General features: G+C 33.1%; 1 protein-coding gene across 1 annotated transcript in view; it reads right to left on the minus strand.

Moving 5' to 3' along the window:
• LRP1B (LDL receptor related protein 1B) overlaps nt 1-24,175 on the minus strand; it is a 1,778,947-nt gene that overhangs the window by 368,063 nt on the left and 1,386,709 nt on the right. The window lies entirely within an intron of this gene.

The following is a 24,175-nucleotide window of genomic DNA, read 5'->3' on the forward strand; positions in this document are numbered from 1 at the left end:
CAGAAATACAGGAAAACAATATAAAGTTATAAAACAAAATGCTATAAGGAATATTCTCAAAAGACTTTAGGAAATTAAAATATGGTAGCAAAGATTTACAAATCCATAAAAAGACTAAGATAAATTTGAGGAAATCTCTCAGAATATATAACAATAAAGCAAGAGGTAGAAAGTAAGCATTTTGAAAAATGTGAGGTTGTAAAATGTAAAGAGTGACTATGAAATTAAACATAATTGTAATGTAACCATATAGGATGGATGGGATAGAAGATATATATTAGGCCAGGAAGTGTGCAAGCTACGTAAGAAAGCCAAATATTTGGTAGTGAAAGATAATCTACAAAACAGGATTGTAAAAAATAAAGTATTCCATGGTATTTCTATAGAGAGATAAAATATATAAGAAACAGCTAAGAGAGTTTAACTGCATCTGGGAAATTGCTATGGGAATTGTAAAACAAAAAGTTGATTGCTAGTTTTACAGAATTTATAGAACTATTTGATTTTAAAAGTGTAAATGTATAAAACTTTGATTTAAAAATGTGAAATTTAAAAATGACACCGAAAAGAAATAAACTAAAATGTTAACATAGGTATATCCAGGTGGTCAGATTATGAGTGTTTTTAATTTTCTTCATTATACTTCTCTGGATTATGAAACTGTCCTTCAATAACCCTGAATTACTATTATAAACATATTAAAAAGACAGAAAAATCTGAGGAAACTCAACAGGTGTGACTAAAAACAGCTTACTATTATGAGCAAATTTTTACATTAGAAAGTTGACTAATTTCTGAAAATAAATATCTTTATATTTAACATATTTTATGAGAATTAATATGCATGTAAAGGAAGATCCTCCCTTTTTATCAGATATTTTAAAAGATTGTTAACACAAACTTTGAAGAGTGATTAGACTATGAATAAATGGGTTTGACATCTTGTTAAAAAAGAAAACGGTTCCATTATTTTTTTTTTACAGTTTTTTAAAATGCTGAATATTAGTCTCACTTCATCAGTATGAAGTACTTCTAAGTGAAAACAGATGGTTTTTGTTACTAATTTAGAAGATTTTTCCCCCCAATAATATAGACTGAAGTTTTAAATGGGATTTCCCAGGCTTACTTCATTTTTGACCATATGTTTAAGAGAAATTATGCTTACTCATAAGAGATAAGAAGGGATGCTAAGCAAAAAAGGATTTATTGACATCTGAAACATTTCAAAAGGTCTCTTCCTATCTTAAAAAACACCTGTTCTCTGTGTAGTTCACACAACTTGTTACTAGATTGACATATAAAATACTACTGCCACAGTATTGCTTTTTCCATACACCAGTAAATACAATCATTACTGTCAAATGACACCATTAAATAAATTCTACCCAACATTTCTAAAACCTAGGAGAGTAGTCCTAGGATTAAATAAGAAAAAATTTATGGGTTCTTAAATTCAATTGGATTACGTACATAAAGTTTTCATATCTCTAATTCCAGCCCCCTGGAATTATGTTTAAAAGACAGATGCTGAGCAAATAATTGATATTTGAGGAAATAAGTGTCTTGATCTGTCAATAGAATAAGGTTTGTGTAAGTTATTCCCAGCTTTAAGAAATATAATAGTGATTTCCACATTCTATAGTCATTAATCTTGATAGTAACCATTTGTTGTAGCTCCTATATTTCTAGCAAATAAACTTTGAATTAGCCTGATCTAATAATTTTCTAGGTTCTTATAACAGTTAGGAATATAAAATTTCAAAGTACCTTAATAACCCAAGCCAGATTTTTAAAATATTCATAGCAAATTTATGTATTTTATACAATTAAACTAATTCACTAATGTCACATGGACTTTGAATATGGTCAGCTCACTCATTTGAGCCTTTTATAACTACTGGCCCTTTGATGGGCTCTTTTCGTCTTGGCATTATATTTCCTTTCCATACATTTGTTTACAGATTTTTTTAAAAGACACTTTTCTAACATTGAGGGGGAAAGGTCTCAACCATTTAGTCTTTGACATAGTTGTAAAAACCCTCTGAGACCTCAGAACTTTTCTAAAGTGGAAATTTAGAAAAAAAAAGGCTTATTTCCCTTTTTTCAGTCTTACTGGTAATTCAAATATTTCATCTAATCACTTTGTTTCAATTTAGTATTTATAAAGTTTTTTTTAATTCACTGTGATAAATGCTAAAAGATAAAGCTCTTATGCTTAGGGAATTCATAGACTAGAACTGGAGACAGCAATATTCAAAAACCTGAAGACTGTACATGTTTTAAATGCATATTAATTTCTGAATATTTTACATTTTCAACTTTTTCTTGTAGAAATTTTCATGTAAACACAAAAGTAAAGAGTAGTCTGATGAGTCCCCAAGGACGCGTCTATCAGTTTCCATTAGTATCACATACGGCTAATTTTGCTTCGTCTATAAGGCCCCCACCCCAAAAAACCCCTCCCCCATTCCCCCACCCTCAGTATACCACTGGATTATTTTGAAACAAATCCAAGGCATCATATCATATTAATAGTAAATATTTCAACTTCTACCTCTAAGGAGTAGATGTTCTTTTGTTTCTAACAAATCTATTAGCAAATAATAAAATATGCTTAAAAGAGCAAGAGCTCTAAAGCCATATTATCCAAGTAGCTTCATTAGTTAAAAGAGAGAGAAGGGAGAGAGAGAGAGAGAGACTACTTGTGACCTCCATAGTCTGACTCCTGCTTTTATACCTGTTTTTGCAGACTTTAGATGGTGAAAGGAGGCCTTTCAAGCCTTCATGCTTCTTCTAGTTTCTCTCACCCTATATATTTTCAGTATTGTGAGTGGTAATTCCTGTTCATATCCCTACCAGTTGCTCCTCAGTCATTTCCACACCAGTGCCTCCAGCTAATAAATTATTCTGTCCTGTGGGCTTGACTCAGTTGTTTCATTTATTTATGAATTTGTTAAGTGAGTGATTCCCTCCTAGGCCAGTCATTCTTAGGAGGAAGAAAAAAAGCTCCTTGAGGACAGGGACTGGATTTTTATCTATATTCCATTAGAGACCAGATAAATACCTGACTTCTAAAAAGCACTCAATATATTTTAACTAAAAGAGTAGGCAAGACATAAATTTCTGTTTACTAGTTTAATTCTCAAAGGGACAAGTTTAACTGGTTTTACATCTCACTTGGCACAAATGGGACTTAATAAATTTCATATTATAATAATTCTGGGAAGGCAAGCCATTTATGTCAGATCACAAACAGGAATTAACCATGCTTTTTGTGTTGCTCATTCCTCAGTGATTTTAGAATTGTTCTCCTCACTGTCACAAAAGCCCAGACCTACTGGTAAAAATGGAAATCTGCCAATGGATTCTCTAATGTAAAAACACCTTGGCAGATTTTGTGACAAAATATGATAACTTGAAATAAGGTTCACATGTTTATTTTAAAGAGACATACTAATTCTAGCAAAATTGTGATTGTACACTATTTTGGCAATATACAGGACACTGCCTTTACAATTTGCAGAAAATGATTGAGAAAATCACAGTGTCTGTTATTGATAATAAGATGATTTATGCCAGGAAAACACTAAAATACTGTTGGTCAAAAGGCACAAATTTCCAGTTATAAGATGAATAAGTTCTGGGAATCTAATGTACAGCATGGTGATTGTAGTTAATAATGCTGTATTATACACTTGAAAGTTGCTAAGAGAATAGATCTTAAATGTTCTCATCACAAAAATGGAATGGTAATTATGTGATGGGCTAGAGTTGTTAGCTAATGCTAGGTGGTAATTACTTTGCCATATATGTACATCAAATCAAGACATTGTACAGCTTAAAGTTACACAATGTTATATGTCAGATATATCTCAATAAAGCTGGAAAAAAAGTCCAAGCTTAAGAAAAAAATGTTACCAACAAAACCACAAAACATGTACATTTAAGAAAAATGGCAAACTACCCCTGTGACAGCTAAATTAGGATCAATTAGAAACAAAAACTGACAGTAGTATAATCAGAAACAAGAATAGAAATTTAGGTAATATAACAACAATTTTCAGTTTAAATTAAAACTAGGCATATTTTCTTTCTCTGTCTTATATTTTAAGTTCAAAATTTTTATAGAGTTTTCATACAGGGCAGGTTATTTTATCCTGTGAAGTGTAGTAGGGCTGATAGGCACCCGGGACAACATGATATATATCTAATACAAACATCTTTTCACAGAAACATACATATACATCCCTTTGGTAAGAAACATGCATCTTGAAAAATATAAGCATCTTGAAAATTAATTTTTAACTATGCAAGAAGAGAAATCATTCTATGATCATGTAAAGTGGGCTGCTTGGTAGAAAATGTAACTTTCCATATATATTATGATTATGATTGCCCTATTGATGAAGAAAGGGTGAGAGGGGCCTAGAAACTCATTCATTTCCTCATTATTTTACATCATAGGACCAAAATAAATCTTGGGAAATTTTCCTGCCACTTAGCTAATTTTGTCCATTTATTAAGTTAACAGATTTATAGAGGACTGCTCCATGCTGATTGTTGTGTCTTTCATGAAGGACATACAATGAAACATTGTTCCTTAATTCAGTGGGAATGAGAGTCATGAAAATAATGGCATTAACCTATGAGGACAAGTAAAAGGAGTAAACACACCTGCCTTGAAAATACAATGACTATATTATAATTTCATGTAACATTTTAGACCATACACTGAGTAATTCTCCCACCCAACAAATATGGGTAAACTATAGCACAGCATTGGAAATAGAGAGTAGAGGAAACTGTATACAGGCATAACTCAGAGACATTGTGGGTTCAGTTCCAGACTACCACAATAAAGTAAATACTGCAATAAAGCAAGTCACAATTTTTTTTTGTTTTCCAGTGCATATAACAGTTATGTTTACACTATACTGTAGCCTATTAAGTGTGCAATAGCCTTATGTCAAACAAATGAACATACCTTAATTAAAGAAGAATTTGTTGTTAAAAAATGCTAACCATCATCTGAGCCTGCACCGAGTCAATTTTTTTTTGCTGGTAGGGAGTCTCACCTTGTCGATGGCTGCTGGGTAGTAGTTGCCGAAGGCTGGGGTGGCTATGGCAATTTCTTAAAATAAGGCAACAAGGAAGTTTGCTTCATTGATTACTCTTCCTTTCATGAACAATTTCTCTGTAGCATGCAATGCTGCTTGATAGCATTTTACCTACAGTCGAACTTTCAAAATTGGAGTCATTCCTCTCAAATCCTGCTACTGATTTCTCAGTTAAACTTATTTTATATTCTAAATTCTTTATGGTCATTTCAACAGTCTTCACAGCATCTTCAACAGGAGTAGATGCCATCTCAAGAAACCATTTTCTTTGCTCATCCATAAGAAGCAACTCTTCATCCATTCAAGTTTTATCGTGAGATTGCAACAATTCAGTCACATCTTCAGGCTCCACTTCTAGCTGTCTTGCTATTTCCATCACATCTACAGTTCATTCTTCACTGAAGTCTTGTATCTCTCAAAGTCATCCATGAGGGATGGAATTAAGTTCTTCAAACTCCCATTAAGGTTCATATTTTGACAAATCATGAATGTTCTTAATGGCATATAGAATGGCAAATCCTCTCCAGTAGGCTTTCAATTTACTTTGCCCTGATCCATCAGAGGAATCACTATCTATGGCAGCTATAGCCTTACAGCATGTATTTCTTAAATAATAAGACTTGAAAGTTTAAATTATATGGGACAGTTCATGGCTCCGTGATCTTTGGGCTCTAGAATGGATGTTTTGTTAGCAGACATGAATGTCCTTGTGCATCACCATCAGAGCTCTTGGGTGACCATGTGCATAGCCAATGATCAGTAATATTTTGAAAGATTTTTTTTTTTCTTTTTCTGAACAGAAGATCTCAACAGTGGGCTAAACATATCCAGTAAACCATGTTGTAAACAGATTGGTTGTCATCCACACTTTGCTGTTCCACTTATAGAGCACATGCTGAGTAGATTTTGTAGAATTCTTAAGGGCCTTAGGATTTTCAGAATGGTAAATGAGAATTAACAAAGTCAACAGCTGCATTAGTCCCAAACAACTCAGCCTATCCTTTGAAGCTTTGGTTTCTGAAGCCAAATATGAATGAAGCCAGACATTGACTTCTCCTCTCTAGCTATGAAAGTCCTAGATGGCACCTTCTTCCAATCAAGGCTGTTTTATCTACATTGAAAAGCTGTTGTTTTGTGTGCCCACCTTCATTAATTATCTTAGATCTTCTGGATAACTTGCTGCAGCTTATACATCAGCATTTTCTGTGTCATCTTACACTTTTTTGTTATGGAGATGGCTTCTTTCCTTAAACTTCATAAACTAACTTTTCCTAGCTTCAAACATTTCTTCTGCAGCTTCCTCTCCTTTCAGTCTTCATAGAATTGAAGAGACTCAAGGCCTTTCTCAGGAGTAAGCTTTGGCTTAAGGGAATGTTGTGGCTGGTTTGATCTCCTATCTAGACCACAAACACTTGCTCAGTGTCAGAAAATAAGGCTGTTTTGCTTTCTTTTTCATTTGTGTGTTCACTGAAGTAGCCCTTTAAATTTCCTTCAAGAACTTTTCCTTTGCATTCACAACTTGGCTGTTTGGGACAAGAGGTCTAGCTTTCAGCTTATCTTGGCTTTCAATATGCTTTCCTCGCTAAGCTTAATTATTTCTATCTTTTGATTTAATGTGAGAGACCTGTGATGCTTCCTTTCACTTGAACACTTAGAGAACATTGTAGGGTTATTAACTGGCCTAATTTCAATATTGTGGTCTCAGGGAATAGGGCGGCCCAAGGAGAGGGAGAGAGACAAGGGAAAGGCTGGTTGGTGGAACAGTCAGTACACACTCAACATTTATGGATTAAGTTTGCTGTCTTGTATGGGCACAATTCATGGCACCCCCGACAGTTACAATAGTAACATCAAAGATCACTGCTCATAGGTCATCATAACAAATATATAATGAAAAGTTTTGAAATATTGCAAGAATTACCAAAATATGATACAGAGATACAGAGTAAACAAATGCTGTTGGAAAAATGGTGCCAATAGGCTTGCTCAGTGCAGGGTTGCCATAAACCTTCAATTTGTGTAAAACAATATCTGTGAAGTATAAAAAAGTGAAGGTCAATAAAAGGAGATATGCCTGTATATAGAAAGTGATATGGGCTAATCAGTAAGTTTGATATAAAATGATAGATGTAAGGGACAATTTCAACATTATACTATTGTAATTATGTTAAAAACACAAGTCTTTACTCTTATTGATATGTGTTGAAATATTTAATGGTGAAATGATACGCTATCTGGAATTTGTTTCAAAGTAATCCAGTGGTATAGTATGGGGGAGAGGGAGGTTGAATAGATGAAGCAAAATTGGTCATATTACTGCTAGTTGACAGAGTGACAAGTCTATAGGGGTTAATTGGACTTCTCTCTTTACTTTTGTGTTTATTAGAAAATATCCATAATCAAAAGTTTAAAAAGTAACATAAAAAACCAATAAAGTAATATGTATTTAAAATCATACAACATTCAGTATCTTATATTTATGCTTACAGTTTTTAAATGAAACAATTTTCATTGTGGTTTTACAAGTTACACTGAATAAAATAGTAATAATAAATTTGAATGAAAGGCTGAAAATAAAGATTTAGCTTCTAGATACTCTGGAGTAAAATATGGTTTTTTCACATTGATAACATAAAAACAAATTAACTGCCCAGTGAATATATTTGATGTTAAATTTATTATATCCAAAAGGAAGCTTAACTTTTACAAATTTGTTCTCAAAACGTCTAGTAGAATTCAGTATATTAACAATTCAAAAAATGTTAATATGTTCTGACACTTCCACAAATGCAATAGAGTGAGAATCTTTAAAGTTCAGGTTATAAAGAATGCACCATATCCACAAATAATCATTTTAATAGTATTATTTTTGTATTCTGAACTTTCATAATTAACACAGACATGTTTTTCAAAATTCACAAAAATGCAGGGTTATCATACCTTTAAATTCACCTGATTTTTTAATACAAAATTTGAAATTTGAAAATAATAAAGATTAAATCTCTAAATATATTTCCTGATATAAGGTTGTAAATTAAGATCAAACAAGATTTTTTCTTTATGCAATAATGACCCCTCCCTCCCTCTCTTTCCCTCCCTCTCTCTCCATCCCTCTCTCTCTCTCTTTTTCTTTCTTTCCCTGTCCAAGGTGGAACCTCGGCCCCTGGGGGTTCTCTGTGAGTTCTGTATCAATCTTCAGTGAACTGGAACATGTGAGATAATGGATTGTTTATACACTGTAAATCTACTTTCAGTGAGCTAGAAATGTGGTAGATAATAAGTTGTTTATGATTTGCAAATCTTTTCAGTGAGTTGAAAATTTGTCAGATAATGGGCTGTTTATGAATTCTAAGTCAATATTCAGTGAGCTGGAACTATGTTGGATAATGGGCTATGTATGAGTTGTAAATCTGTTTTCAGTGAACTGGAAACATGCTAGATAATGGGTTGCTTCTGAGTAGTAAATCTGTTTCAGTGAGCTGAAAACATGTGAGACAATGGGTTGTTCCTGAATTGTAAATCTGTTTTTAGTGAACTAAAAACCTATCTAATAAAGGACTCTTTATATGTTATAAATCTGTTTTCAATTGAGCACAAAATGTGCTAGAATAATGGGATCGTTTTGACTAAAAGATTCCACTTTGGTTAAACATGTCACCTAATAGATTATGAGTGGTAGATCTATGTTCACTGATTTAGATTTACAGAATGATGCTACAGTTTACATAAGCATCTTAACTTTTATCTATTTTCAGCATGCTGTTCTTTGCTGAATAATGGTTCTACTAGATTATGGGTAATGGAGTGGAAAGCTACTAAAGATCTGTCTTCAGTGGTGTGGAGCCAGACTAATTTTTGAAGTATATTGAGATTTGTTCATTTTTAACAGTTACCAATTTCCCCTGGTACTCAGGAAATACTATAAAACATAGACACCATGGGTTCTAGGTTCAGTGGACTTATATTCAAACATAGATATATGCCATATAAGAAACCAGGACTATTCAATGAAGCAAACAGAGTGAACACTGCATTTAGCATGGGCTAAGATACAAAAGAAGATACTTGAACTCGCAGTGGGAGAACAACACAAACATAAAACAATAAAATATAATATTTAAAAAGTGTCAAAATACATGCTCTAAGCCAAAAACAAAACCAAAAATCTTTATGTTAGGGTTAAGAGACTAGTGAGGAAATGATAGTTGCATGAGAGGCAGGTAAAAAATAAAACTTAAGTCAAAAAATATATATTTTTGGTAACAAATTGTCTTCCAATCTCTTACCCAGTCTTTAAATATGCAAATGTTGTACAATGATTTCATATTTATCGATGATTATTATTTCAGGTTTGGGGAATACTGGGGGAAATACATATAAATTCCATTACTAGTCATTATTTAAATTAATGTGTAATTTTTCAATGTGATAAATGTTCCTAGAGTTCTTCAAAAAATATGTATTGTTATAAGTCTCTTAGAAATTACCATTCACTAATGTCCCATCCCCTTGCCTGAAATCAAACTCCTGCTCTATAAAGGCAATTATTTTGCCAACTATTAAAGCCATTTCTTCTAAGATTGATTGTAATATTTATAAATACTGTGCTTATACCTCAATGGTTTTTATTAATTCTAGACAATCTCCTACACCTCTTGTATATTTTCAGCATTTTTACATGTCAATTGTGTGGTTCACTGTAGAGCCAAGTATTATACAAGGATATGTTTCCTTACTTGTACTTTTGTTTTTCCTGTAGTTAAAAACAATCTTTTTGTACTTGCTTCATTTTCTGTGTACCTGTCTTTAATTCTTTATAAATGGTATATCAGTTAAACATAAACTTATATTCAAGATGCTCTTGCTTTAATTTAGAGCAGGTATTTTCTACGCCTGATGCACAATTTTTATGTTGGGACAACATTTTGGTTGTTCATATGGATTATGTGAGATTCTCTTATATCCTGAAGACCATGTTTTTCACTCTTGTTTTATTTCCTTCCTTTGCAAAATGCACATTCTTCTATAACTTTCTAAGAAAAGTACATCAGAATTAAATATTCAACCATACATGTCTGAAAATGTCTTTGCATTAATTGGTAATTTGGCCAAGCATATAATTCTAACTTGAAATTTATTTTTCTCCAGATTTTGAAAGCAGTACTCCATTGATGATGTTAAAAAGTTAAATTTCATTTTAAGGCTTATTCCTTAATATGTAATCATTTTTATTCTTTTGTAGAAGCTCTTGAGTTTTTCTTCATATGCAGGGTTTGTTACTAGTTTTTTAATTGAAATATATTTGATTTATTTATTTATTTATTATAAGGAAAAAAATTATTTCCTCTCAATGTTTTGGCTTGTATTTTTTTTTTTTTTTTTTTTTTTATTTTATTTTTTGGCACACGGGCTTAGTTGCTCCGCGGCATGTGGGATCTTCCTGGAGCTAGGATCGAACCCGTGACCTCTGCATTGGCCGGTGGATTCTTAACCACTGCGCCACCTAGGAAGCCCTTGGCTTGTATTTTGACAGAGAGAGTGTGAGGGAGGGAGGTAGCAAGACAGATGGAAATGGAAACGTTTCATAAAATAGAGATCACTATACATAATTATCTTTTTTCTCGGTTATTAGTATTAGTTGATTAAAGACATGTTTCCAAAGGATGATGGCATGGCAGTATAGCTGATTTATAATATCATGTTAGTTTCAGGTAATCAGCATAGAGATTCAGTTATACATATATATTCTTTTTCAGATACTTTTCCCTTAAAGGTTTTTACAAAATATTGAGTATAGTTCCATGTGCTATACAGCACGTCCTTGTTGGTTATCTGTTTTATATGTAGTAGTGTGTATATGTTAACCCCAACCTTCCCCCCTTTCCCCTTTGTTAGCCATGTTTGTTTTCTATGTCTGTGAGAATCTCTTTCTGTTTTGTAAATAAGTTCATTTGCATTGTTTTAAGATTCCATATAAAAGCAATATCATATGGTATTTATCTTTCTCTGTTCTGCTTATTTTACTTAGTATGATAATCTCTAAGTCCATCCATGTTGCTGCAGATGGCATTATTTCATTCTTTTTTTATGGCTGAGTAATTTTCCATTGTGTATACATACCACATCTTTATCCATTCATCTCTTGATGGACATCTAGGTTCTTTTCATGTCTTGAGTATTGTAAATAGTGCTGCAATGAACATTGGGGTGCATGTATCCTTTCAAATTATAGTTTTCTCTGGATATATGCCCAGGAGTGGAATTGTAGGATCATATGGTAACTCTCTTTTTAGTTTGTTAAGGAACCTTCATACTCTTCTTCATAGTGGCTGTACCAGTTTACATTCCTGCCAACATTGTAGGAGCATTCCTTTTTCTCCACACCCTCTCCAGCACTTATCGTTTGTAGAGTGTTTGATGATGGCCATTCTGACTGGAGCATGGTGATACTTCATTGTAGTTTTGATTTGCATTTCTCTAATAATTAGCAATGTTGAGCATCATTTCATGTGCTTGTTGGCTATCTGTATATCGTCTCTGGAGAAATATCTTAGATTTCTCCCCATTTTTGATTATTTGGTTTTTTTGATATTGAGTTGTCTGAGTGGTTGTATATTTTGGAAATTAATCTCTCATCAATTGCATCAAAAAGAATAAAATACTTAGGAATAAACCTACCTAAGGAGGCAAAAGACCTGTACTCCAAAAACTATAAGACACCAATAAAAGAAACTGAAGATGATACAAACAAATGGAAAGATATACCGTGTTCTTAGATTACGAGAATCAATATTGTTAAAATGACTATGCTACTCAAGGCAATCTCTGTCCAATTACCAATGGCATTTTTCACAGAACCAGAACAAATTTTTTAAAAATTTGTATGGAAACAAAAAAGACCTCAAATAACCAAAGCAATCTTAAGAAAGAAAAACAGAGCTGAAGGAATCAGGCTCCCTGACTTCAGACTATATTCTGAAGCTACAGTAATCAAAATGGTATGATACTGGCACAAAAATAGACATATAGGTCAATGGAACAGGGTAGAAAGCCCAGAAATAAACCCATGCACCTATCATCAATTAATCTATAACAAAGGAGGCAAGAATATACAATGGATAGAAAACACTCTCTTCAATAATTGATGCTTGGAAAACTGGACAGCTACATGTAAAAGAATAAAATTAGAACATTCTCTAATACCATACACAAAAATTCAAAATGTATTAAAGACTTAAATGTAATATTGGATACTATAAAACTCCTAGAGGAGAACATAGGCAGAACACTCTTTGACATAAATTGCAGCAATATCTTTGTGAATTCATTTCCTACAGTAATGGAAATAAGAACAAAAATAAACAAATGGTACCTAATTAAACTTAAAAGCTTTCTCACAGTGAAGGAAACTGTAAATGAAAAGACAGCCTACAGTATGGCATAAAATATTTGCAGGATTTGTCATTTTGTTTTATTTCTTATGCTAAAAACTGAGATTTTACAATATGGAGAATCATGTCCCTTAGACCTGAAAATTTTGTTCTATTTTATCACTTTGTCATTGTTGGATTTTATGCATTAAAGCTTCAAGTCTATTATCTTTTTCTCCTGACTTTAATCTACTTGTCTTCAGTTTTACAAGCATTTTCACAACTGTATTTCCCAAATCTTCAACTGAATTTTTTTAAATTGCTATCATATATTTGATTTCCAAAAGATCTTTCTTGCCCACTGATTATTCTTTTTAAATAACTGTTTATTTTACTGATGAATATCTTCTTGGAATATCTTCATTACATTTTTAAACATTTCTACCATTCCCTTATTTTCTACAGCTAACTTTTTGCCGTTTGGTTTTGGTTTCTTTTTTTCATATTTGAGGAATTTCTCAAATATCTGCTGATATTTGGCTGTCTATTCATACTTAAGTATGAGTTATTAAGAAGCAGATTAGAAGCTCTACATCAAGTATGTACTTCACACTAGGTGTTCAGGTCTTTTCTGTAGGGAATCTCAAATAGCAATATCTTGAGATCTAAACTCTCAGACCAGTCACTTTCTTTGGAGAAAAATTCTCTTCTATGTGAGCCTGGTGTCAACATCAGGTGTAGAGAAATGAGAAAGAACAAACTTGGAGACTTCAAATATTTTGTTTTCAGCCTTGTCACTTCACTTCTGGAAAATCAGAACCCCCAAGTCAACAGATTCTCATATGTTCTTCAGGGTGAATGAGCACACTTCTTGTTCTTATCCTTCCTTATAGTCACTTTTAATTTGAATTTCCTCTAATTTGTTATGGCTTTTACTAAACTTTTGCGTGCTGTCTTCCAAATCTGTTTATATTTCTCATCACTGTCTCTCCTTGTCTCCTTGTTTCTGTTTTTTCACTTTATTTTCTGTTTTTTTTAAGTTTCATTTCAATTGCATTCAGAAAAGACAAGTAGATAAATGCGTACTGTTGATCATTCTGTTTTGTTAATAAAAATGTCAGTAATGTTTCCTTACCATCTGTTTTTGTTACCTCCTACCTTTCCTGTTATGAAACCCATTGCTTCTTACCCTTTCCCATTATCAGAGGTAAAATCTAATTTAATCATTTTATATACATAGTCTTGTACATAAAATATTGAAATTGAGTAGCAATCATTATTAAGAAATTTAAAACAGTAATTAAATGTTAACAATTCAGTTATCTTGTCAAGTTTCTTTCTGAATAGTTTTCACCTTAATTCAATCATACAGTTCTTAGGTCCAGAATGGTATTAACAAAAGTGCTAGAAAATATAAAATTAAAAATAAATCCCTCCACTTATGTTATGAGGAAATTGTAATTAGATTACTGGAAGCCAATAATGAATGCAGTTACATGACCAGTGTTTTAAGACTATGGGTATACAGGGACAAAATTAATTTAAAAATTGTCCTATGAGTAAGCAATCTAGATAGTTCTGAACTTATTTCTCTGTGAAAATCACCCAATATTTATTAAAGGTTTGGGTTGGAAATAATTTTTATTTGATCTTATTTCATATACATATTTCTTATAATATACCCCACAGGTTTTTCTTAGATCTAAACTGTCCCAAGTCATGATAAACATTTAAAAAATCAATAATCTAAGTTATATAAAACTCAAATACAAAGAAGAAATAAATTTAGAATATTTATCTAGTTGAAACAGTCTATGTAAGGAACCTGGGTAATTATCTCAGTTCTCTCATTTATCACTTACTCCTGAATATTGTGTTAAAAACTTGGATGTAACTCTATCTTACAAGAATAAAGCAGTACATAAAAACATTTATTTTAATATAATTTAGAGTAGAAAAAAAACTAGAAGCAAGACTATTTGTAGTCAACAAGAGAAGGAATAAAATATAGGACATTCACAATATATAATACTGCTTGGCTATTTAAAGGAATAAATACCAGTTCATTTGACTATATTTATATGCATATTTCTTGAGAGAGAAAATTAGAGATTATAAAATAGAGGACAAAACAATCCACAGCTTTTATTTGTATATTTAAGCACAGGTATTTATATAACATGTAAGTTGTTATATAAGTTAAGGAAAAATACTTAAGAATACATATCTGGTATTAATATGAACTCTCTTGAGATGCAAGAGGACAATAATGTAAGATAACTAAAAGTGAAGAAAAAAGAAATTAAATTATACCAACTCCAGATAGAATTAGATGAAGAAAAAATTTATAAATGATAGAACAAGAGTTAATTTGAGGTATTGGGAAAAGTCTTGGAATTTATCTAATTCTTTGTTGACATTAATAAAAACAGAATTTCAACAGAGAAAGAATATCATTTTCACTGGAATAGATACAAATAGAATCAAACAGGAAAGATTCTGAAAATTTCACAATATTCCCTATAGCAGACTATTTTTGTCTTGTCAGTGAGTATCTGTTTTTAAGTAAAATTTGTGAAACATAGCCTTAGGTCTAAAATATCAATTTCAGAAGTAACTTCATTTCTGTGGTGAGAAATTCAGAATTTGGGCACATGTAGAGAGAAAATTGCTAAATGCTAACCATTTTAGTAAGGTATCTGCAAATAGTTTAGATTGCAAAAGTATTTATAACAGAAAAGTTAGAGGGTAGTAATGTTTATTTTTTATTTATTTTGTTTGCTTTTTTCATTGACATATAGTTGATTTATTAATACAATGTATGTTTCAGGTGTACAGCAATGTGATTCAGATATATATATGTGTATGTGTGTGTGTGTGTTCTTTTCCCTTATAGGCTATTACAAAATATTGAGTATAATTTCCTGTGCTATACAGTGGGTACTTGTTGTTTATTTTATATATAGTAGTGTGTATATGTTAATCCCAGACTCCTCATTTATCCCGTTCCCCCCCCACCCCGCCCCTCCACTTTCTCCTTTGATAACCATAGGTTTGTTTTCTATGTCTCTGGGTTAGAGGGTAGTAACTTTTAATAATGACTCATTGAGTGTACGATTTATAAGTGGTTAAAAAGCAGCAGTCAAGAAAGTACATTAACTTTACAAAACTAATTTTAAGCAAAACACCATGTAACTTTCAGAACATGATAATAATTATTTTAACTCAATAATATATTAAATGGCATGCTAGATACAAGAATATGTTATCAACCAAGTGTTAATTACTTTCTGAAATTGGTTGAAACTCCATAGAAGATCCTACTAAGGCACTAAGAAGCAAAGTTTAGGATAAATTATAGGCTATTGTACACAGACCATATTAAAACTGTGCTGGTAATTATCATCACTGAGTATTCACCACAGTGATATTTAGAAAAATTATATTACTTTAGTGGCTTATGCCTAGATTCAGACATATATAATATAGCCATACCTGTCACATAGTATGCCACTTAAATAGAGGGACTATGGATAATTTTCTTGTAAGAAAAATCATTTTTAATATCTGAAAGACTGAATAACATTTACTGCTTTGGCAAGTAAGATCTGTTGGTTTACTAATCATCCAAAATAAGAAAATTAAGGGATTCCCAAATGCCTCAAGACTGAGTACTATCTAGGAGAAAAAATAGTCATAAGTTGAAGTTAAATAGTCATACAGGAATTTTCCTCTTCAACTACCCTCTCCAAATTAAAAAAAAAAAAAATGAAGAGGAAAGAATGCCTGTTTTTGAGAAAACAGCAAGGCATCTTTTGCATATTTTCAGCATCATCCTGATGATAAATAATGATGAAACCATTTCTCTCACTTTAGACCGTTATTTAGATAAGAAAAACTGATTTCATTATAAGCAGGCACTACTGAGAAATAGACAAATGAATCCATAGTTTGCCCAGTAACATGCTTTTCATCTCTATGTTCAAGCTGGAAATATATTACAAAATCCTTACATTCAAAGTTACTAGATGTTATATAATACATCTCCTGGATAATCTAATGTAATATCCCTGTGTAATAGCTTTAAACAAACAGAAAAACATTAGAAGATAATTCAAATACTGTTATCTGGAATGTTCTTTCTTTAAAAAGATTAATCTCTCTGATACAGTAAAATGAAACAACGTGTTGTTGTTTCATTTCACTGTAATTTCCATACAGCAAATGTAAACTTCAAAAAAAAAAATCACTTTTAGATTTAAACAACCAAGTCAAGGCCAACTGTTTGATAAGAATCAATACTTTGTATTTTTGCTACAGAGATTAAAAAGTTTTGGAATCAGTTCCTGATTAATCTTTTCATCTCCTGTTGAACTACATGAAAATAGCAAGGAAGTTTGTTTACATATATTATTCTAAGGGAAGGTCATGCTATGACATAATTCGACAATGTTGAAATGCAAATGCTTCATTTGGACATTATTTTTATTCATAGAAAGTTGAACTAAGATGTCAAATATTTCCTTCTCTCTTGACACCTAAAATAGCATGAAAATGTGGTAACCGAAGATTCATTCATATTTAATCATTTCAGCAGAAACTCTATTTCAAAGAAAAATAGTTTTAGAATTCACATCGCGAAATGGATTCAAATTTATACCTGGTCCAGCATTTTTTTCCAAGTCAGACTCTAAGGAAGTAGGCAAGCAACCATAACATTTATAACTGTGACAGTGTTCCTATTCCACCAAGTCAAACTTCTGATAAATAATTAAATACTTTCATAAATGTAAGTCTTAATTATTTTCCCCTTTTCCCATGGACTACTCCAGAGGCCACTTGTGCATATTTTCTTTCTCTAATCAGAATATTTGAAATATGTCCTCTATTGCAGAGTCTCATGGGAACTAAACAAAAATATATGGCAATTTTCGGGTCATACACTGCCCTCCCTGAGAAAACAACCTGACATGTAGGTTGTGTATACATGATGGCAAATTCCCTGCAAAGCAAGGAAACTCTATACCATGTAGATAACAGGATGCTAAAATGCAAGACATTCACAAGAACTTACTGGAGATGTTATCTTTTTAGGATTAAAAAAAAATTGCTAGATAATCTACTAGAAAGTATGACTTCTCCACTCTCCTGTCTGCTGGCAATCTATTTATCTTATAAACATAGAATTTTACTTAAAGTCTTAAAGAACCTCACTCTAGTTGTCAACTTCATTCATTCCAAAGGACCACTTCAGTGGAATAAAAATCTATTAGTATGACCCATTTATTACACACACACAAATAAATAATTGCCTCCTAAAATATATGGGCAAGTGAGGAGGGGTGTCTAAACTTTTGATGAGAAATCTGTGAAGAAAGTCTGAACATGTTAAGCCTTCACTCGTACTGAAACTCCTTTGTCTGATCTAGTTCACTTACAAACCAAAAAGTGAGAGGCTTCTACAGATAACTTGAGAATGTCACTTGGCATAGGATGAATATTTTATTATGACTTTTGTTATTGTGCAAAAAGATGACAAGGGTGATATTTATATAAGCTCATGCTCAGAAATTGTAAAATTCAGTCAAGCATCCTGATGTCATCAAAATACCATTTCCAAGGACTGCTTTCAGGAAACAACTCAGAATACACTTTATTTCAAAATCTTGACTTTAAAACCAGGACTATTTAAATACGTTTTCCTAAAAAGTTGAATTTTTCTGTCAATCTAAGAAGTTATAAGTATCTTAACAAGGAAGTTGGTTTTGAGATGAAGGGAAAAAACACCAAAAAGAAACTTTGTTTTGCCATCAGAGAATTACCCTGTGCCAACAATGACGTCTCAAATGAAACTAGCACACACTTTCCCTAACGTACCAAACCTCCAACTCTCTTTACCTTGCACAAAGGCAAAAAAAGTCCCTTGCTCAAACTCACAAGACAGAACTTATTTATTATTACATTTTCAGGAGAAATTTGGATGCTAAGGTCACTGGTGTTTTTATAATAAGAAATTAGATAAGGACACGTTTCCAGAAAATAAGATGCCTTGACATGCCGTGATTCTCGATAACATCTGCTTTCCAATTGATGAGGGAAAGAACAGTGCTTGTTTTCATCACCATGCCTGAGACACAGCAGGCAAGCAATAAATATTAATTGAATAGTTGCATGAAAAAATGCAGTGTAGAAAATCTACTTAGTTGAAAACTAGAAAAAATAAACCATATTTTTAGGTTTTTAGGGTATGATTACCTTGACCTCAAAACCATCCTTCAAATATACCCTTCAGGCACCGTGCATCCTGAGACAGTAGGCAATGCTGTTGGACAATTTAGGCTTCATTTGCACTAAAGAAGACAAATGTTTACCTAAAGAATAATTGATACATGAGCATAAGTCTTGGTTTACTAAGGCTTCAAGCTAGGATGACTGCTAGTAATGTTTACTCTCCTCTCATATGCCTTGTATAGTCAGACATTTTAAAATTCAGTTGCTTTTCTTCATATAATTGCTCTGTGGACTATAGTATCTTTGTTTAGTCTACTGGAAACATTTGAAAACTCTGTGACCTATGTTTCAATACTTTTCAAAATCCATGTGTTCCCTTTTCCCTGTAGCACATAAATCTTTTTCCAGTTTCACAGGTCTTTTCACTATTTTCAGCACATGCAATTCAGCTCTAACTATATGTCTTTACTTGACTCTCAGAACTGAAAGTGATTTCTCCATTCTCTCAGAGCACATGGTTTGTAGCTCCCTTAGGACATTAATTACATTCGGCCTTGTTTTATAGTCATTTACAAATTTGCCTTTTTTTCTTCTATATGAAACAAAGCTCTTGGAGGTAGAAACTGTAGCATGATTGCTTTGGCAATTCTGGGTCTTTTATGGTTCCATATGCATTTTTGGATTATTTGTTCTAGTTCTGTGAAAAATGTCATGGGTAATTTGCTAGGGATCGCATTATATTGTTGTTTGCTTTACATAGTATGGCCATTTTAACCATATTAATTCTTCCACTCCAAGAGCATGGAATATCCATTTCTTTGTATCATCAGTTTCCTTTATTAACGTTTTATAGTTTTCAGCATATAATTCCCTCACTTCCTTGGTCAGGTTTATTCATAACTATTTTATTATCGTAGTGTGATTTTAAAAGGTGTTTGTTTTTTTTTTTTTTGGTTTTACATTCCCTTTCTGATATATCATTTTTAATTGTTAGTGTAAAGAAATGCAACCAATTTCTGTACGTTAATTGTGTATCCTGCTACCTTGCTGAATGCATTTATCAGTTCTAGTAGTTTTTGTGTGGAGTCTTTAGTGTTTTCTATATATATTGTATAATGTCTTTTGTATATAATGACAATTTTACCTCTTCCCTTTCTATTTGGATACCTGTGGTTAGGACTTCCAATACTATGTTAATTAGAAATGGTGAGAGTGAGTATACTTTTCTTGTTCCAGATTTTAGTGGGAAGGCTTTCAGCTTTTCACTGTTGGGTATTATATTGGCTGTGTGTTTGTCATAAATACCTTTTATTATGTTGAGATATGTTCCCTCTATACACACTTTGGTAAGAGTTTTTATCATGAATGGATGTTGAATTTTATCAAATGTTCCTTCTGCATCTATTGAGATGATCATGTGGTTTTCGTCTTTTCTTTTGTTGATGTGGTGTAACACATTGATTGACTTCTGTATGTTGAACCATCCTTGTGACCCTGGGATGAATCTAACTTGGTCGTGATGTATAATCTTAATCTGTATACTGGTTTATTTAAGATTTACTTTCTGATTTTTTTGTGATTTTCCCTTTCCTATAGCTTCTTGCTTCTTTTCTATTTAGAGAAGACCTGAAGACCTTTCAATATTTCTTTTAGGATAGGTTTAATATTGCTATACTCTTTTAGTTTTTGCCTGTCTGAGAAATTCTTTATCTCTCCTGCTATTCTAAATGATAATGTTTCTGGGTAAAGTATTCTAGGTTGCAGATTTTTCCCTTTCAGGACTTTAAATATGTTTTGCCTCTCCTTTCTGGCCTTCAGTATTTCTGTAGAGAAATAAGCTGTTAGCCTTATGGAGGTCCCCTTGTAATTAACTTTTTGTTTTTTCTCTCACTGCATTTAGAATTCTCTCTTTATCTTTAATTGTGCTGTCTTAATTATAATATGTCTTGGTGTAGGTCTTTTGGGTTCATCTTGTTTGGGACCCACTGTGCTTCTTGTATCTGGATATCTATTTCTTTCTTTAGGTTTGGGAAGTTTTCAGCCATAATTTCTTCAAATGCATTTTCATCCCTTTTACTCCTTCTCCTCCCGGAATCCTTATTATGCATAGATTGGCACGTTTTATATTATCCCACAGGTCTCATATTGCTTTAATTTTTTTCATTTGGTTTTCTGTCTGCTATTCTGATTGCGTGATTTCCATTATTCCAGATTGCTTATTCATTCTTCTGCATCGTTCATTCTGCTGTTCATTGCCTTTAGCTCAGCTTTTGTCTCAGTAAATGAATTTCCTAATTTTTCTTGGCTCCTCCCTATTACAGTAATCTGCATTTCTGCCTTAATTTTTTTAGTGTTTTCATTATCTCCTTTTTGAACACACTGTCTATTAGACTGAAGAGGTCTGTTCCATTGTTCTTTCAGGAGAATTATCTTGGTCTTTTAACTGGGAGTATTTCCTCTGCTTCTTCATTTTACTTATATTTCTCTCTGTGAGTTTAGGAGAAATGATTATCTACTGTGGTCTTGGAGGGCTATTTGTATGTAAGAGTGTCCTTAAGTGCTTCTGTGGGTTTAAATTTTTGGGTGTGAGGGCTGTTTTTAGTATGAATTCCTGCTGCCTCTTTCCTCAGCATGTGCTGGCCGTTATCCTCTTGAAGGAGGTGTGCAGGTGTGGTGGCTAGTGCCCACTTTCGGAGTCTGTGGAGGTGGTGCCCATTGGCTGAAATTGTGCACATGGAGAAAGAGGTGGCTACAGTGGGCCCTGTGCCTCCCTTCGTGTGCCTTCCAACAGTGGTTCCTCACCTCTATGGGAAGCCCACTGTCCCTCCACATATACCTTTGGCCATGGCTGCACCACACTCCAACCCCTTCAGGCTGTCCCTGTGCAGCCAACCCCCATCCTCTCCCCAGGCTTTAGCACCCAGTCCCTGCCTGCATCAAAGGACGTGCATCTCAGTCTGGGGAGCACAGGGTGGCAGCCCAATCCGTCTGCACAGTTCTCTCTCTGTTTGGTAAACAGGTTGATGCACTATCCTCCAAGGCTCCAAAGCTCCACCTCTGTCCTGGCTGATCTCCACGCCTGTGAGGGTGCTTCCCAGAATGCAGGAGCCTTTCTTCTTTCAGAGGTCCCAGGGGTGCAGGGGTACAGGCCCCATTCTAATTCCTCTCTCTCTCTCTTTTTTGAAGCTCTTTATTGGAGTATAATTGTTTTACACTGTTGTGCCAGTTTCTGCTATACAACAAAGTGATTCAGCTGTATTTATGCATACATCCCCATATCCCATCCCTCCCGTGACTCCTTCCCACCCCCCGTATCCCAGCCCTCTAAGTCATCACCCATCATGGAGTTGATCTCCCTGTGTCATGCAGCAGCTTCCCACTAGCTATCTATTTTACACTTGGTAGTGTGTATATGTCTATGCTACTCTCTCACTTCATCCCAGATTCCCCTTGCCCCTACCCACACCCCCGCCCCGTGTTCTCAAGTCCATTCTCTACATCTGCATCTTTATTCTTGCCCTGTCACTGGGTTCATCAGTACCAGTTTTTTAAATTCCATATTTATGAGTTAGCATATGGTATTTGTTTTTCTCTTTCTCCCTTACTTCACTCTGACAGACTCTATCTAGGTTCATCCACCTCACTACAAATAACTCAGTTTCATTCCTTTTTATGCCTGAGTAATATTCCATTGTATATATGTGCCACATGTTCTTTATCCATTCATATGTTGATGAGCATTTAGGTTGCTTCCATGTCCTGGCTATTGTAAATAGTGCTGCAGTGAACATTACAGTTCATGTTTCTTTTTGGATTATGATTTTCTCAGGGTATATGCCCAGTAGTGGGATTGCTGGGTCATACAGTAGTTCTATTTGCAGTTTTTTAAGGAAACTCCATACTGTTTTTTGGGTTTTTTTTGTCCTACTCAGTTATCTTCTTGCCCTTGCAGAATTCCAGGGTCTTCTGCCACCATTTGCTAGGTATTCTATGAGAATTGTTCCACATGTAGATGTATTTTTGATGTATTTGTGGGAGTAGATGTGCTCCACATCCTTCTACTCCACCATCTTGATAGCTCTCCTGTGAACCTTGAATAAAATGTTATTGCAGTGTTTCATATATAGAACAAAATTGGATATCAGAATATTTGCATTCAAGTGTTTGCTTTGTTATTAACAAGCCATGGATATGGCAGTGGTAATTTAATGTCCCAGAATTATTTTATTAGTAAATACTAATACCTGCTTTTTGTTTCTTATAGTAATCTAAGAAATTTTGAGTGAGACAATAAAGGCAATACACAAAATGTTATTTTTTACTTAAGGTAATATGGTAGTAATCAAACAATGTCATTGGGTCTATAGCTCTGTATAGATTTGTTAGGGTGGATTGATAGCAATTGAAGGGAAGACCACTTAGGAGGATTTTGTAATAGTCCTGGCAATAAGTAACAAGAAACTAGAAGATTTTACAAAAAACAAAGAGATAGCAGTAGAGTATGAAATAAAATGGAGGTTGCATAATCATGCTCCAGGACTTCATTTTCATTTTTCACCTAATATTCAACCCACTAATCATTAAGCACCTACTATGTGCTATATATGCTTGGGATAAAGGAACATACAATCATTACTTTTCCTAACACATTTTTATACATAATAAATCATTTTAAAAAATCAATGTAGCATGTGATTCCTTTTAATTTTTTATCATTAGTTATAATATTATTGCATACATTTAGGAAAAGTAGTATAAAGATTAAGATTTTTTTCCTCAAAACTGTTCAGATTGTTACAAATTGTCCATGCCTTTATGGACATGGACAACATGTCCACATAAAATATCACTCATAGACAGTGATAGTCACACACATATTAATTTGTATCATTGCTATAGTTTTTCCAGACCGAACAATATTTAACCACCAGAAAACTGGAAGACTTTACCTTTGTCAAATAAATCTCTTTGAAGATTGTAAAACATCATAAATCTTAGAAATCAGTGTTTGTTTAATGTTGAAAATTGGCTCAGGAATTGATTCCAGGCTCAGACTTATGGCATGAGTTAGGTAAGCCTGTCTGAGAATATTTACCCATAGAAATTAATGAAACCTCCTCTAACTGGTAGATGTTTAAATGGAATAACACATAAATAATGAAATAAGAAGGAAAATAAGGATCATATTTATATTGAATGTATCCAAAAAGGACTTCAAAGTGAAAGCAGCAAATTGATTACATGTATTTATATTGATTCCTCCTGAAACTTCAGTAAAATGTCAATAAAGTGACATTAAAGGGATTTTTAAAAGTAATAAGCCCTAAGCATAAGGAAAGTGGGAGAAGAAATAAACAGAAGACAGAAAAGTTGTCAAGTAGTTAATGATTTATCAGACCAAATAACTCTAAATGATGATACAGAGGTGAGGAAATTCAGCTCCCCAAAACTGATGAG

Source organism: Hippopotamus amphibius, chromosome 8 (genome assembly GCF_030028045.1).
Source record: "Hippopotamus amphibius kiboko isolate mHipAmp2 chromosome 8, mHipAmp2.hap2, whole genome shotgun sequence".
NCBI lineage: Eukaryota > Metazoa > Chordata > Mammalia > Artiodactyla > Hippopotamidae > Hippopotamus > Hippopotamus amphibius.